General features: G+C 36.7%; 1 long non-coding RNA gene across 1 annotated transcript; it reads right to left on the reverse strand.

Annotated features, from left to right (window-relative positions):
- Positions 1-805: 805 nt before the first annotated feature.
- LOC140632984 (uncharacterized) lies at positions 806-2,937 on the reverse strand. The gene is made up of 3 exons (XR_012030619.1): positions 2,820-2,937; positions 2,130-2,196; positions 806-1,426 (listed from the first exon to the last, which is right to left on the reverse strand). It is a non-coding gene; the product is annotated as an uncharacterized lncRNA (long non-coding RNA).
- Between the last annotated feature and the right edge of the window lie 11,499 nt (positions 2,938-14,436).

Genomic DNA, 14,436 nt, shown 5'->3' on the forward strand with positions numbered 1-14,436 from the left:
TTACAAAAAAAAGAAAACAAAAAACAAAAAACAAAAGAAGAGAGCTGCAGTCTAAATTTGGTCTGTGGGTTGTAGTTGCCAAGCCCTGAACTAGAACCTACCTTGGTATGTATTATAATCTGTTTCTACTCACAATACTTCTGATACCAATGTGGGTCATTTTCCTCACACAATCAGTTCTCTCAAGAATTTTTTTTTGAGAGCTTGATCTCTATACCCTTCTCCTGTTCTGAAGGTTTGTGGGTAGGGCTGAAAGTTCCAATCCTCTAGTCACTTAATTTTTCTGGTGACCAGCCCTATCATGGGGCTGTTTGGGGGCCTTAGCCTGTCACCTCATTAGCATAAACCCAAGTGAGTAGCAAAAGGATGTCCCTATCACTCAGGAAATACCAAGTGTTTTAGGAGCTTTGTGCCAGGAATCGGGGCAGAGACCAAATACATTTCTTCTTATACCGCAGTGTGTGTCTAGAGATTGCCTATATTTGTACTTCTTTATATATGAGATCATTAATTTTCTAATTGGAAACTCTAATTTTCTAATTTCTAAGTGAATCTGTGTTTTTTGTTACTTGTAGCCATAATCATGATCTGAAACAGTATGATAAGACCTATCTTGTCTGCTCCTAAGTAGTATCTATATTGCAAAAGAAGCTTTCTGCTTTCTGGAAACAATATCACTCTTTGTTCTTTAATCAACTCTTAATTTCTAATGACTCAAATCTTAGGCAAGTCTAAGTTGGTAGGAGGTGAGTTATTCTAGGGCAAATGAGGTCTGATGGAGAATCCTAAATGCCATTGTGTTGGAAGTTACCCACCTTACTCTCACAGCACAGACAGAATGTACTTTGTTGGTGGCATACTCTGGTTGGTGGTTTGATGATTGCTGACCATTCTAAATGTGGATATCTCTACTAACTTTTCTCACAGAAGATCTGGTCTTCCCCATCATTATCACTTGTGAACTTCACAGGGTATTTGAAAATGTTGGTGTGACTGCTCTTCAGAAACAGTGACAAACACTGCTGTGAGAGAGGAGACCAGTTGGTTCCCTGAGAGCGCTGTAATGAAGATGCTCTGTGATTAAGTCCTTCCAGGCTTGGGTACTTCTTGCTTCTAGCCTGGGTATAAATCTTCATAATGTAACTATGAAGCTAGTAATTAAATTCTTCTGGCTACTTTGGAGTATACCAAGAATATTTTAATTACTTTTTTATGGGTTATTGTCATATATTTCCTCAGGGGGCTGCCTCATTTGAGTAATTCCATTCTTTTGGATTACATGTTGCTATTTTTAAAATAGCACTTATTCTAGACATAGTTCTCTCCCTCTCATATTGTATTTTTAACTAAACTGGGTGCACAGCCTCTTTGAGGATCATTGTGTTGGAAGTCCAAGTACTGTTAATTCTTTTGAAATAGATGAAAGCTAGAAGGGAAGAGGACACATGAGAAAGAAAACTTGATGGCAGAGACAATGAAAGAAAGCTGTTAAAACTTTCAAAACTCAAAAAAGCCTGCTTGAATGATAGATTTGATAACATATTAAGTTAAGACCTTGACCAACAAATCTTCAAGAGACTGGAGGTAAACTTACCCTTCTGCATTCAGGTTTGGACTCTACTCTTTGTCCTTAATTTGCTCTTTATTTCTACCTTTGCCCCTCCCCCCCATATTCAGTTAAATTGTTTTTCTTGGATGCAGTCTGTCTCAGATGATTAAAAACAAAGTAAATAATGTTAGTATCTGCTTACGCTAGCAAGTAACACATCCTTTTATGAGGATGATGGTTTTACCATGCCGTGTGTTCAGTCTGTGACCTGCAAAATTACCATCAACAGCCACTATAAAACCAGCAGGAATAATCACAAAAGGAATTCCTTGAGAACCACTAGTTTATCTTCCGGTGGAAGGAAGTCCTCAGGGGGGCTCTATCTACATATCTGTGTAGTGAAATTTAGAATTCTTTGCCTATTCCATTGATTTGAAGCTTTACTGTTGCCATCTCTGCTTGTATTCACACTGGAAACACTTTATTTTCTATGCTGACCAGAAAGAAGGGATAGTTTGCAGTCCATTGTGTGACTCAAGAATACAAAAACAAAAACAAAACTTCAAATGTTATGCAATACCTGGCTCCTTCTTTAAATCTGCAGGGAAGTCAGTTTGATGACTTAGAGTTTCATGGGTGAATTTGATCTACACATGGAAGGTGGGAAAAAAAAATAAAAGATCAGGTTAAATGTCAGAGAGCAAGAGGCAGCCTTGTCTGACTGTGATCTTTTTTTCTGCCAAGTCAAAATACTTCCTAGATGCTTGTATTTTGTAAGGATATCCAGGGAAGAATCTTTCTCCCATAGCTCCTTATTTTGTATTCTACTAGTTTTTGAAGTTTCCAGGGTTGAGAGATTTGAATTATTTAAACTGAAAAAATAATAAAGTTGCTTTGGCTCTTTGGATTATTATTATTTTTTTTTTTGAAATCTAAAAAATTTTTGTCATTAGACACAGTGGTTATGTGAACAGTTTTATTTTCTCCAAGCACATAGAGCATCAACGGCTAGGATGGACAGGGGAGGAAGTAGTGGTAGATTTGGGCATTGTATTTTACTTGCAGGGAGAGCATCTCTGTCTGCTTGGTCATTAAAGGATAGTTTTTAGTTAGACACCTCCCCCCCTCATTTTTTTCTCGATAAGCACAGAAGAATCTAGAGTAGAAAATTCTTTTACTGTTATCTTAAGGAGAATTAAGCATAATAATTTTTTAGATTGATTAGAATTTCATTTCAGTACACTGTAATGAAAAATAGAGGTATATTTACCAGGATGAAGGAACTTGATCTTCCAGGACTTGGTCCTGTCTTCCTTGCATTCCTGCCTTTGCCAGTTCTCTACTGTCTCTTACCAAGCACAGCAAAATGTAGGAACAATGTGTACCCTGAAAAGAGTTAGGGATGTATTTTGTATAAATACAAAGTGTGTAAATATAATTGAAAACCTGATGAAATAGTTCTTGATTTGATCCAAGACTGAGTTGAAATTGTAAATGTCAGTTATTTTCACCTGCCCTGATTTGAAAATTGAGAGTAGAGTATAAGATGATAAAAAGAGGACCAAAACTCTGAGAACAAAGCCTACTGCCCGTTCCTCAATACTTCTATTTCCCACGGCTCCACTTTCTTTCTTAGTCTAAGGATTCCCCTTAGGCATTTGCACCCACTCCCAGTGCCTCAGTTTTCCTACTGTATTGCTATTGATTCCAAAATCTGGATCTGCAACCAAGAACTCTATCCTAAAATTAAGGGCAACTATTTCTTCACTTTGTAATTCGATGTCCCATAGGACATGTTTAGAGCTCACGTCATTCTCTTTCCCCTTCAGTCAGATATTTCCCCTCTATTCCTTAATGCTGTTCATAGTAGTCACACCATATATCCTGTTGCACACTTGTTCTTTCAACCTCAGAAGGAAACCTTATGTTTATTAATTTTCTTCATTCCCAAAGTCACCTTTTTAAAAAAGATTTGTTTATTTATTTGAGAAAGAAAGAGAAAGAATGAGTCTGGTGGGGAAGGGCACAGGGGGAGGGGGAGAGAGAATCTCCAGCAGACTCCCTGCTGAGCATGGATCCTGACATGGGGCTCAATCTCACGAACCTGAGGTTTTGTATAACCTGAGCTGAAACCAAGAATTGGACACTTAACCAACTGAGCGACCCAGGTACCACTGAAGTTACCTTTCTAAGTTGAGTCTTACTCATTTCTCCAGTTGTCTCTTGTTCTTATCTCCTAGATGGATTCCTGCCTTTGCACCTCAACCCTGGTCATCATCATTTTTTTCAGACTTAATGAGGTATAATTCACTGACAATAAACCACATATATTTGAAATATACAATTTGAGGGATTTTCAAACCATCATCACAATAAAAATCATGAACATAACCTTCATTCTCAGAAGGTTCCGCGTACCTCTTTGTAATAGGTCCCTCACTCACCTCCTCCACATACCTTTATTCTCAGGTAGCCACTCATTTGCTTTCCCATTGCTATAGATCAGTTTGCAATTCCTAGAATTTTATGTAAATAGAATACTCTTTTTCTGAATTACTTCACTCAGCATAATTCTTTGTTTCTTTCCAATTAAGATTCCTTTTGCTTCTCTATCTTGCTTTATTACCTTTACTAAAAGCTCCAGTACAGCGTTGAATACAAGGAGTAGGAGAGGATATCTTTGCCTTGTTCATGCCAGTCTTTGAAATTAAATATAAAGTTAGCTGTAGGTTTTGCATAGCTATCTTTTTTTTTTTTTTTTTTATGATAGTCATACAGAGAGAGAGAGAGAGAGGCAGAGACACAGGCAGAGGGAGAAGCAGGCTCCATGCACCAGGAGCCCGACGTGGGATTCGATCCCGGGTCTCCAGGATCGCGCCCTGGGCCAAAGGCAGGCGCCAAACCACTGCGCCATCCAGGGATCCCTGCATAGCTATCTTTTATCAGATTGGGGATTTTCTTTCTATGTCTAATTTGTTCTTATTTTCATGCATTTTACTTTTATATATGTTATAAGCCCTTGTTGCCTTAATCACTTATATTTTAGGGATCCCTGGGTGGCTCAGCGGTTTGGCTCCTGCCTTAGGCCCAGGGTGTGATCCTGGAGTCCCGAGATCGAATTCCATATCAGGCTCCCTGCATGGAGCCTGCTTCTCCCTCTGCCTGTGTCTCTCCCTCCCTCTCTCTCTGTCTGTCTCTCATGAATAAATAAATAAAATATTTTTAAAAAATCACTTATATTTTAAATAGATTTAAAATTTTTTTAAAAAATCAGTTCCAGTGCTTTTCATTCTTATGGTAATCCAGATTTCCATAAGGCATTATACTTTCCTTCTACCTGAAGGCCCTCCTTTTAATATACTTTTCAGTACAGGTCTGCTGGCTCTCAATTCTTTTGCCTTCATATGTTATGAATAAGTCTACATTTAATCTTTGTTTTGGAAAGTTATTTTACTTGGGTATAAAATTCTACATTGACAATTGTATTTTCTTTCACTCTTTTAAAGATGTTACTCATGCCTTCTACCTCATACTATTTCTAAAGAAAACCCTGCTATCATTCTTGTCTTTGTTTCTCTATATGTACTATCTCCCCCTAACCCCACTTTTAAGATTTTCTATTTATCACTAGTTTTTAACCAGTTGGATTGTGATGAACCTTGGTGTCATTACATGCATGTTTCTTGTGCTTGTGCTTTATTTATGTCCCTGAGTCTGTGGGCTTATTGTTTATAGGCATTTTTAACACATTTTTCCATTATTTCTTCAAAATTGTAGGAATGACCAAATGACCTTTTTTCTTTATTCAGAGACTCCATGCATCCTACAGATCACTAATACTCATTTCTTTTTTTGGGGACCAGAAGGATTTTCTCTGTGTGTGTCATTATGGTTAGTTTCTATTCCTATTGATGCTTTTTTATTAGTGTCTAATATTCTGTAATTCTATCAAGTTTATTTTTTATTTTAGACATTGTATTTTTTTTGTCTCTAGGAGTTCAAATTATTTTTTTTCAAGTATTTTTTAAATTTCAATTCAGTTTGCCTCTGGGAGTTCAATTTAGGTGTTCTAAAAATATCTTTTATATCTCTGCTTAAATGTTTATAGATATTTTCCTGCTTTGACATTTGGGCATTTGGATTGTAGCTATAACTTTTAAGATACTTGTTTAACAATTCTGTAATCTTTGTTATTTCACAGTCTCTTTCTGTTCATTGATTTTTATCCTCATTATGTGATGTATTTTCCCTCTCTTGCACTGGGGCTTAGAACCTCTCTCCATGCAGAAATCTGGGCAAACAGGCTTAATTCATTTACACCCCCTCTTTCAGGAATCAGTGTCTGGCAGTGCTTCCTGCCAATGTCAAAAACCTTGTTTCATATGTTTTGTTCTTTTTAGGTGTTTTAATAAGCAGGAGGTTAAATCTGATTCGTCTTATTCCATCTTGGCCCACAGCCACAAGTTTAGGTTTTGTACTATTGCTTGAATTATTGTTCTGAATCTCTTAATTTTCTCATTCTGCTACTTAAAACCTTTTAGTGATAACCTTTTACTTTCAAGTGCAAATTCTAACCCATAGTAGAGCATCTCAGGCCCTTCATATTATGGCTCTTTCTACATTCCTTTTAGGCCATTAGTTTTCCTTTTCCTCACCCTACCTTCTACACAGATTGACACTCTATAATCAAACACACTCAACTAACCACAGTTCCTGAAATATACCATCCTAATGTTTTGATCTTGTTTTTTCTTTGTGCATAATCCTTTCCCTTCTCAGGCTTATCAGATCTTTCCTACTCTACAATACACATGTCCTAGTTCAAATATAACCTCTACTGTACAGCCTTCTGTGACTTTATCCCCACTGTCCTCAGCAAGATTATTACTCTGTTGTTCCCTCACCAGAACATTTCTGTTCCTTATGGAGCACTTAGCATGGTATTCACTAGTTTGTCTCACTAGACTGAGAAACTTTCCAGAGCAGCACTTGGAAAATTTATGCTGTAAAGGGCCAGATAATATTTTAAAGTTGGAGGGCCCTATGGGTCTTTGTTGCATATTATTCTTTGTTTTTCTTTACAACCCTTTGGAAATATAAAATTCATTCTTAGACTAGGGCCAAAGAAAAACGTGCTACCATAGACTGTAGTCTGCTTAGGAAGAGAGATTATTATATTTCATTCTTTGACCCAATAGAGTGCCTGACCCAAGAAGAAGCTCAATAAAAATGTACAGTTCTTTATTAATGACCACAAAATCTCCTATAATATTTAAATGATTCATGTGTGAAAGTAACTCTTCTAAGAACATAACATAGATTGCACCATTTGGTTTGTATAACATCAGGTCATATTGTCAGCACCATTTTATAAATTAGGCAGTGTTGGCCTGAAGAAGTTTAGGGATTTGCCTAAATCATGAAGCTTAGATGTCTTTAAAAAATTAGAAAAGGAGTAGTAAAGGTTCAGAGGCAGTGAAGTTAGAAAAGTAGTAGTTTAGGGACAGAAGCAATCGTATATGTTCTTCCTCTATTGGGTTAGATTCCCAAAGAGGACAAAATGTCCCTGCATTTGATCTATTCAGCATCTCTCTGATGGAAAACAAATGTAGATTAACATGTATCTAGTCTTTGACCTAAAGATTCATCAGTTTCAAGGGTAAGTAATCACATCTGCTCACTTTTATGTTTATCTTATAGTTTGGAAAAAATACCAAAATTGGGTTCCTAGGAAGATAGTTTTTACTTTTAAAAAATATGAAAAGTCTCAGACATATTACCACAATCATTTTTCTCCTTAAGTTCTAGAAAATTCTTGTTCCTCTTTAAGTTATAATAATATTCTTCAAACAACACACTTTGTCTAAATTGGTTTTCTTCAAAGCATATATTGTTGAGTTAGACACTGAAGAAACATATTGTTTAAAAGCACACACAAATGCTTTATTTTTTAAGTTTCTTGACCGAAAAGGAAAAGATAGTTGTCTTTATGTTTTATAGAAAACATTACCTCATGGCTGACAATTTGTGACAGAGTGAACTAGTGTGTGCTGGTACTGAGAATCTTGATGATGCTTTTTGGAAATCCCAATAGACTAGACTTGTTAACTTAATGGAACTCCAATAATCAATCAAACCATCATCATGAACTAAAATACCCTCAATGCAGCTGCCATTTATAATTAAGTGATAATGATCTTTATAGGAAAGATTACAGTGGCATAAAAAGCACCTGCTGTCAAAATTAGCTTTTCAAAAAGCAGAGGCTGTTTCATTGCCATAACTTTAAGCAATAATTGTTAGACCAATTTAAAGCAAATTAGTAGGTGATTTAGAGTTAAATATACAATATATTTACATCAAGAACAATATTGTGAAGATAGTTAATTTTACTCACTGGAAATTAAATGCGTTTTATCAAATGACAGCTCTGCTCTTCCCTAAGTTGAAGTCTGCCAGCTAGAAGACAATCAGAAGAGGGGTATGTGGAGAGACAGAGGCACAGAACTTGAGGTGGGCTGCTGGCCAGGCAAAGGCCAAATCCTTGGAATAATGTAACTGGCATTTCTTTCATTTTCTAAGTATGAATCTCTTTGGCTTTTAATCACTGACATTTCTCCTTCCTTCCAGCATTTTGTGTTGCTTATGTCATGTATTCACACAAATCATTACAGACATCCCAAACAAAAAATACAATAAAACTAAAAAAAAAAAAAAAATGACGCAGTTGCAGCATAAATATGAAATACAGATGGGTTTTTACAAATAGATCACTGCCAATTCTTGCAAATGTCAGGGTTACTTGTGAGAATTAGGGAAAACTAGAGTTTTAAATGTAGTCCAACGTTCCTTTAAAAGAGAGTCCTATGCACTGCCCTTCTGTGAAGACACATCATTTCTAATCACTGTTTCAGTTTAAGTCAGGTCTTGAGGTTGAGAACTGGGGACAGGGTGAGTCAGCTTAGCTTGTCAGGGAAAACTTGAGAGGGGACAGTTATTGAGCCCCTGCTCTTGGCTTACTTGGCATAAAGCCACACATATTCCTGTAGCATAAGTAGCTACCAGGCAATGGGGCTGGGGATGAGAGCTCCTGCCCCTGACTAAATTCAAAAATGAATTTCTCGCATATCTTATGTGAGTTACAATAGCACATGCAGTGGGGGGGTGGGGCTGAGAGGTCCTCTAGCAAATGAGGTCATGGGATTACCTTTTGGTTGGTGAAATTAATCATTTAGAATGCATTTCTAAAGAGTGGAGCAAATGCTACAGGTAAGTTGGGACTGCTTATTTTACTTCATATTTTATTTATCTACTTATTTTATTTTTCACATATATAAATAGTGGCTCCCTGAAAAAAACAAAACATTTTTTTTTCATGTCCTTGATTGTGAGTTAAGTTTCTGTAGAAATGACTTTGCTTCTTTGGGATCCTATGAAATATCAGACTCCCTGGAAAGGGCTTTCCTTAGGCAATTTTTACTTTCTGTGCCTCAGTGTTTGAAATAATAGAACTTAGTTCAAAGCACTGTTGTGAGGATTAAATGAGTTTGCTTACTTATTCTCAGAACAGTGCAAGGTACACAGCAAACACCCAAAAGATGTGAGTTGTTATGGTTATTATTTTTTGCAGAGACTCTCTCCCATTCTCCCTGTAATGATGTTAATCCAGGCACTTGTTAGTTCTTGTTTGGACCCTGTAGTAATTCCCGATTGACCTCCTCATCCCCAGGATCTTCTCCATCCAATTCACCTTCCATTCTGCCGCCAGAAAGATCTGGCAGATGTCAGAGATTTTTACTGTCCTGCTCAAAAAGATTTAACTTGGAAAAAAAGCCTTGGGACCTGGGTTGCACAGTGGTTGAGTGTCTGCCTTTGGCTCAGGGCGTGATCTCAGGGTCCCACATTGGGCTCCCTGCAGGGAGCCTGCTTCTCCCTCTGCCTGTGTCTCTGCCTCCTTCTGTGTGTCTCTCATAAATAAATAAATAAAATCTTAGAAAAGAAAAGAAAAGAAAAGAAAAGAAAAGAAAAGAAAGTCTTTAACTCCTTTATTTGTTTTTGCAGATTCTGTACTGTTTTCCACTGTCCTGAATGGCAATAGTTGATTCACAAACTGTTCATCTGCAACACTGGTCATTTGGTCATTCCTTCCCTTCCCTGTATCATAAAATCCTTGTTTCTTTCCCCCTTCTGTGAAATGTCACCCAGAGAATGGTTTTCCTCATGTATAAAATATAGATTATAGTGTTAACTTCATTGGATCTATGAGAATTTAATAAGAGAATGTGTCTAAAGCACCATGCAAAGCAAGTGCTTGGTTACCATTAGTTTCTTTTTCTTCTTTGTCTCCATAGAATATATGTTGCCATTCCCTATTTTATGCTCAAATTAGACATGTCAAAATCTTCCTAATACTTTCTGCTGTCTCCAAGGAGGGCCTTCGAATCCCTTTCAAGCACTACACTCCAGACAGCTGCTATCCATCAGATGGGGTTCACAAATGAGATAAGACTCATTTGCCGTCTTGTCCTGGGAAATGAGAGATGACTTCCCCAGACTTCTAAATACAGTTCAGCTACATCTGTCTGCTTGTTCCCACCCCATGTCAGTCTAGCACTTTGCCTTCTGACTTGTTTTAGTTCACATTCTAGTTCTGTTCTCTTTTGATTTCTATTTATTTCCCCATATTCTAAAAATGTTTCAAAGAAACCAAAGATATGACTTAATAGGGCTTGGATATATAAAGTTATGCTATGCTGGATTGATTATAGTAACTTTGTCAGTTTGGTTTTCTTTCTCTCAAAAGAAAAATTAATTTCCCTTTTATTTATTTATTTAGATTTTTTTTTAATTTAAATTCAGTTTGCCAACATATAACATCCAGTGCTCATCCCATCAAGTGCCCTCCTTAGTGCCTGTCATTCAGTTACTCCATCCCCCCACCCACCTCCCCTTCCACAGTCCTTTGTTTCCCAGTTAGGGGTTTCTCATGGTTTGTCTCCCTCTCTAATTTTTCCCCCTCAGTTCCCCTCCTTTCCCTTAGAGTCCCTTTCAATATTTCTTACATCCCTTTTGTTTTAGAAAAAAAAATTTAATCCAAAACATTTTTTTTAAGTTTGCAGACCAGAGTGAAAAACCAAAAATAAAAGAATCTGAAAGTAACATTATGTAAACAATTCCTGTAAATCAAAGAAATGTTAGTTTGAACATTTTCTCTTTTTGAATTTTGGAATTCCTTGAGTACTTTCTAGTCCTTAACTATAATCTGAAAAACCAGAATAAACCTTTCTCTTGGTTATGAGGATTTGCAAGAGATAATTCATGAAGAGTGCTTTCTTAATGCATAACCTGTCACTGAGAAAGGGTTCAAACAATCACAGAAATTGCCATTGATTTATCCAAGTGTATTTTCAATGTAAAAAAACAAAGTAATTCTGTAAAATTTCCACCAGGAGAATAGCATGTCATTTCCTTCTTCTGAAAGAATGCATAACCTTTGACAAAAATCTCAAACTTTTAGGCAAAAAGAAATTGTTTAATGAGCTAATTTGCCAGATATTGAGAGATATAAAAAAGATATTTTACATGTGGATCCTCTTTTCTTTCTTTTTTATAAAATAATTATCTTCAAATGGTCTCTATAGAAAGCTAAGATGATTTTTTGAAAAATAACCTTAACCAAAGAAAATAGTGTAATGGAGCTGAATGCAAAAGTTGAACTCAGTCAGCATTAAGGTAATACTTTGAATTTAAATGTATCTCAGTGGAATGATATAGACTAAATTGTTAAAATAATGTGTCTTGATAGAGATAGAGTAAGAGCTGGAGGTGAAGATTCATTTTTTAATCTATATTTTTGTATTACTTGAATTGTTGCAATGAGCATGGACTATTATTTTTTGATGGAGGAGGATGGGGGCAAGATGGCGGAAGAGTAGGGTCTCCAAATCACCTGTCTCCACCAAATTACCTAGAAAACCTTCAAATTATCCTGAAAATCTATGAATTCGGCCTGAGAATTAAAGAGAGAACACCTGGAATGCTACAGTGAGAAGAGTTCGTGCTTCTATCAAGGTAGGAAGACGGGAAAAAAGAAATAATGATGGTGAATTTTTAAAATGCCATTTCCTTTTTTAATACAAGTTGTTTTTAGTTTTGGCCCTTGGTAGAATTAGGATGCAGCAGAAATTTGTGATCTGAGTCTTCTGCCTCTTTGTTCTGTAAGGTTTGGTTCCATTTCCTTCTCTCCATAGTGAAACCTCTATATTACTTTTCTTTTATAACTTACTGCAAAAAAAAAAGGGCATGAGAAACATATGCACCCTTAAGTATAAATGATTTCAAAGAACAGATGTCAAAGAATCATATGCACTCTTAAATATAAATGATGTCAAAGAACAGATATTTTTGTCCTAAAATATATTTATTATTCATTGAAGATCAAAGTCATAGGTCAGACATATAAATCTCTCTGCTTGAATTTCCATAATCTGTCAGTAGGAGAGGGGTTTTTAAGCGAGGGCTTTGTGGATCCACAAAGTCATATCATTAATATGTTGGAAGCCATCTATTCTGCCTTCTAGGATTATTGACTGATTTATGCTGGTGATACTGTACCAGTATGTGTAGATCATATACACAATGATGTGAACTTTAAGTTGTTTGTTGTTATATCAGTGAAGAGCTCTTTAAGAATTGAGCAAATGAGTAACAATATCTCTCTTAGTTTTTTTTGAAAGGGTATTTATTTGAGAGATAAAGTGTGAGCAGGGGTACGAGAGATGGAAGGGAAAGAATCTCAAGCAGACTCCATGCTGATTGTGGAGCCTTACGTAGGGCTGGATCCCAGCACCCTGAGATCGCAACCTGAGCCAAAACCAAGAGTCAAGGCTCAACTAATGGAACTACCCAGGTATCCCTCAACCTTAATTTTAAAATGATTGCTCCAAACATAAAATAAAAAGCGATTGCTCCAAAAAATAAAATAAAATAATTGCTTCAGGTATTGAGTTGAAAGTAGACTATGGGAGGTAAGAAATGGCAACAGAAAGATCACTAAGGAGGCTACTGCAATAATTTAGTTGAAAAATGATGGTAGCATGGGTAGGGTTGAAGCAGTTATGCTACTAAGAATTTGTGAGATGCTAAATATATTTGAAGGTAGAGCCAATAGGATTTCCTAGTGGATTGACTAAAAGATGCAGGAATCACTGGTGACTCCCAAGGATTTTGGCACATAATACTAGAAGGAAGAAGTTGCCATCAGGTGCTATGGTGAATGGTGTTTCACGCTGATTCTCCTCAATAAAGTGTAGGTGAGAAGTTTCTCTAGCACCCACTAAGGGAAGTATTGGCCTTCATCTTGATGGTCCGTCTTCTCTCATCTCCTGCTTTTGTGAAGTTCTCCCACTGTTTCCAATTTGTATATGATTTAGGTCAAGTGAATAATCTTTTTTTGTATCAGGAAGAATTTTTTTTTATCACTTCAATTGCTGAGAGATCACATTTTAAGTTCAGAATCTTCATCAACTGTCTTAATAAAGCTATGATGATTTATGCTCTGATTAGTATTCATGCATCTGTATGGTACTAGAATTTAAGGAGATGTAGTTTTCTGATGACAGCACTGGGAATAAATGTCTGCTGCAGAACTCTGAAAATTTTCTAGAGTGCCTGTTTAGATCACTGCAATGCATCCAGGGTTGCTGAATTAAATGCTACCCCCAGCCCAAACTGCATTAGAAATTTTCTTTCCATTTAAGTATCTCCTGCCCCTTTATGCATGGATGACATCAGACCAATGAAATCACTGAGAAATCTGTTGATTATACACTATTTTTTTAAATTTTTATTTATTTATGATAGTCACAGAGAGAGAGAGAGAGAGAGAGAGAGAGGGGCAGAGACACAGGCAGAGGGAGAAGCAGGCTCCATGCACCGGGAGCCCGATGTAGGATTCGATCCCGGGTCTCCAGGATCGCGCCCTGGGCCAAAGGCAGGCACCAAACCGCTGCGCCACCCAGGGATCCCTATTTTTTACTTATGTTACCCATACCAAGAACATTGCTTGTTTCTTAATCCATCTAATTAAGAAGAAACAATAGAGAAAACATTTGTTCCTTTCTCCTTTAAAAATGTTTCCTACCTGATCTGGAGGTAGGAAACTTATAGGGCAAACAAGGTTTTTACTTTTGCAAGAACATAATTATACTTCCTCCTCGAACCCTAAATGGCATGAGAACATTTTGTGATTATATTTTCTGAGCACAGTTAAATAAATCAATGGAAACCAAGCTGAATGGCTATAAAATGTTCTGGAACAACTGTTAAATAGAATCAAGGGACTACAGAGGAGGACTGGGGATGCTTTAGCTGCAAGCCTTTTAAAAAAGGATACGGATAAAACAGTTCTCAAGGACTAGAATAAAGCTGCTCTCTTTACCAAACTACTTATGTTAGTCCTTGCATGATCTTTCCTTTTCTTCTTTGGGTGATTAGTATTCCCACTAATCATAATGAGGTAAACAATCTGTAACAAAGAAAGAATTTTACATTGATGCCATCATACAAGGGCTCTCAATGAAGACAATACAACAAATGATGTAATTGGTCTGAATAGGACCTGAACACCATTTCTCCAACTTTCGACAGAAAAGATAAAACCAACTTAAATGCACCTGTCAAGAAAAATAGCAAAACATATTTTCTCTTTCTCACTTTCTTCTCTCTCCCTCTTTTTATTCCCTCACACACACAAGAAGGATATGCATAGTGGTCATTCCTGCACTTAGAAGGAAGTGGTCTTTCAAAACATGACAGGAAATAAAGAAGAAAGACGAGGACTGGCCACTTGAAACTAGTGGATCTGTAAGCCTCCATAGACTTCTGTT

This window comes from Canis lupus, chromosome 5 (assembly GCF_048164855.1).
Source record: "Canis lupus baileyi chromosome 5, mCanLup2.hap1, whole genome shotgun sequence".
In the NCBI taxonomy this organism is placed as follows: Eukaryota; Metazoa; Chordata; class Mammalia; order Carnivora; family Canidae; genus Canis; species Canis lupus.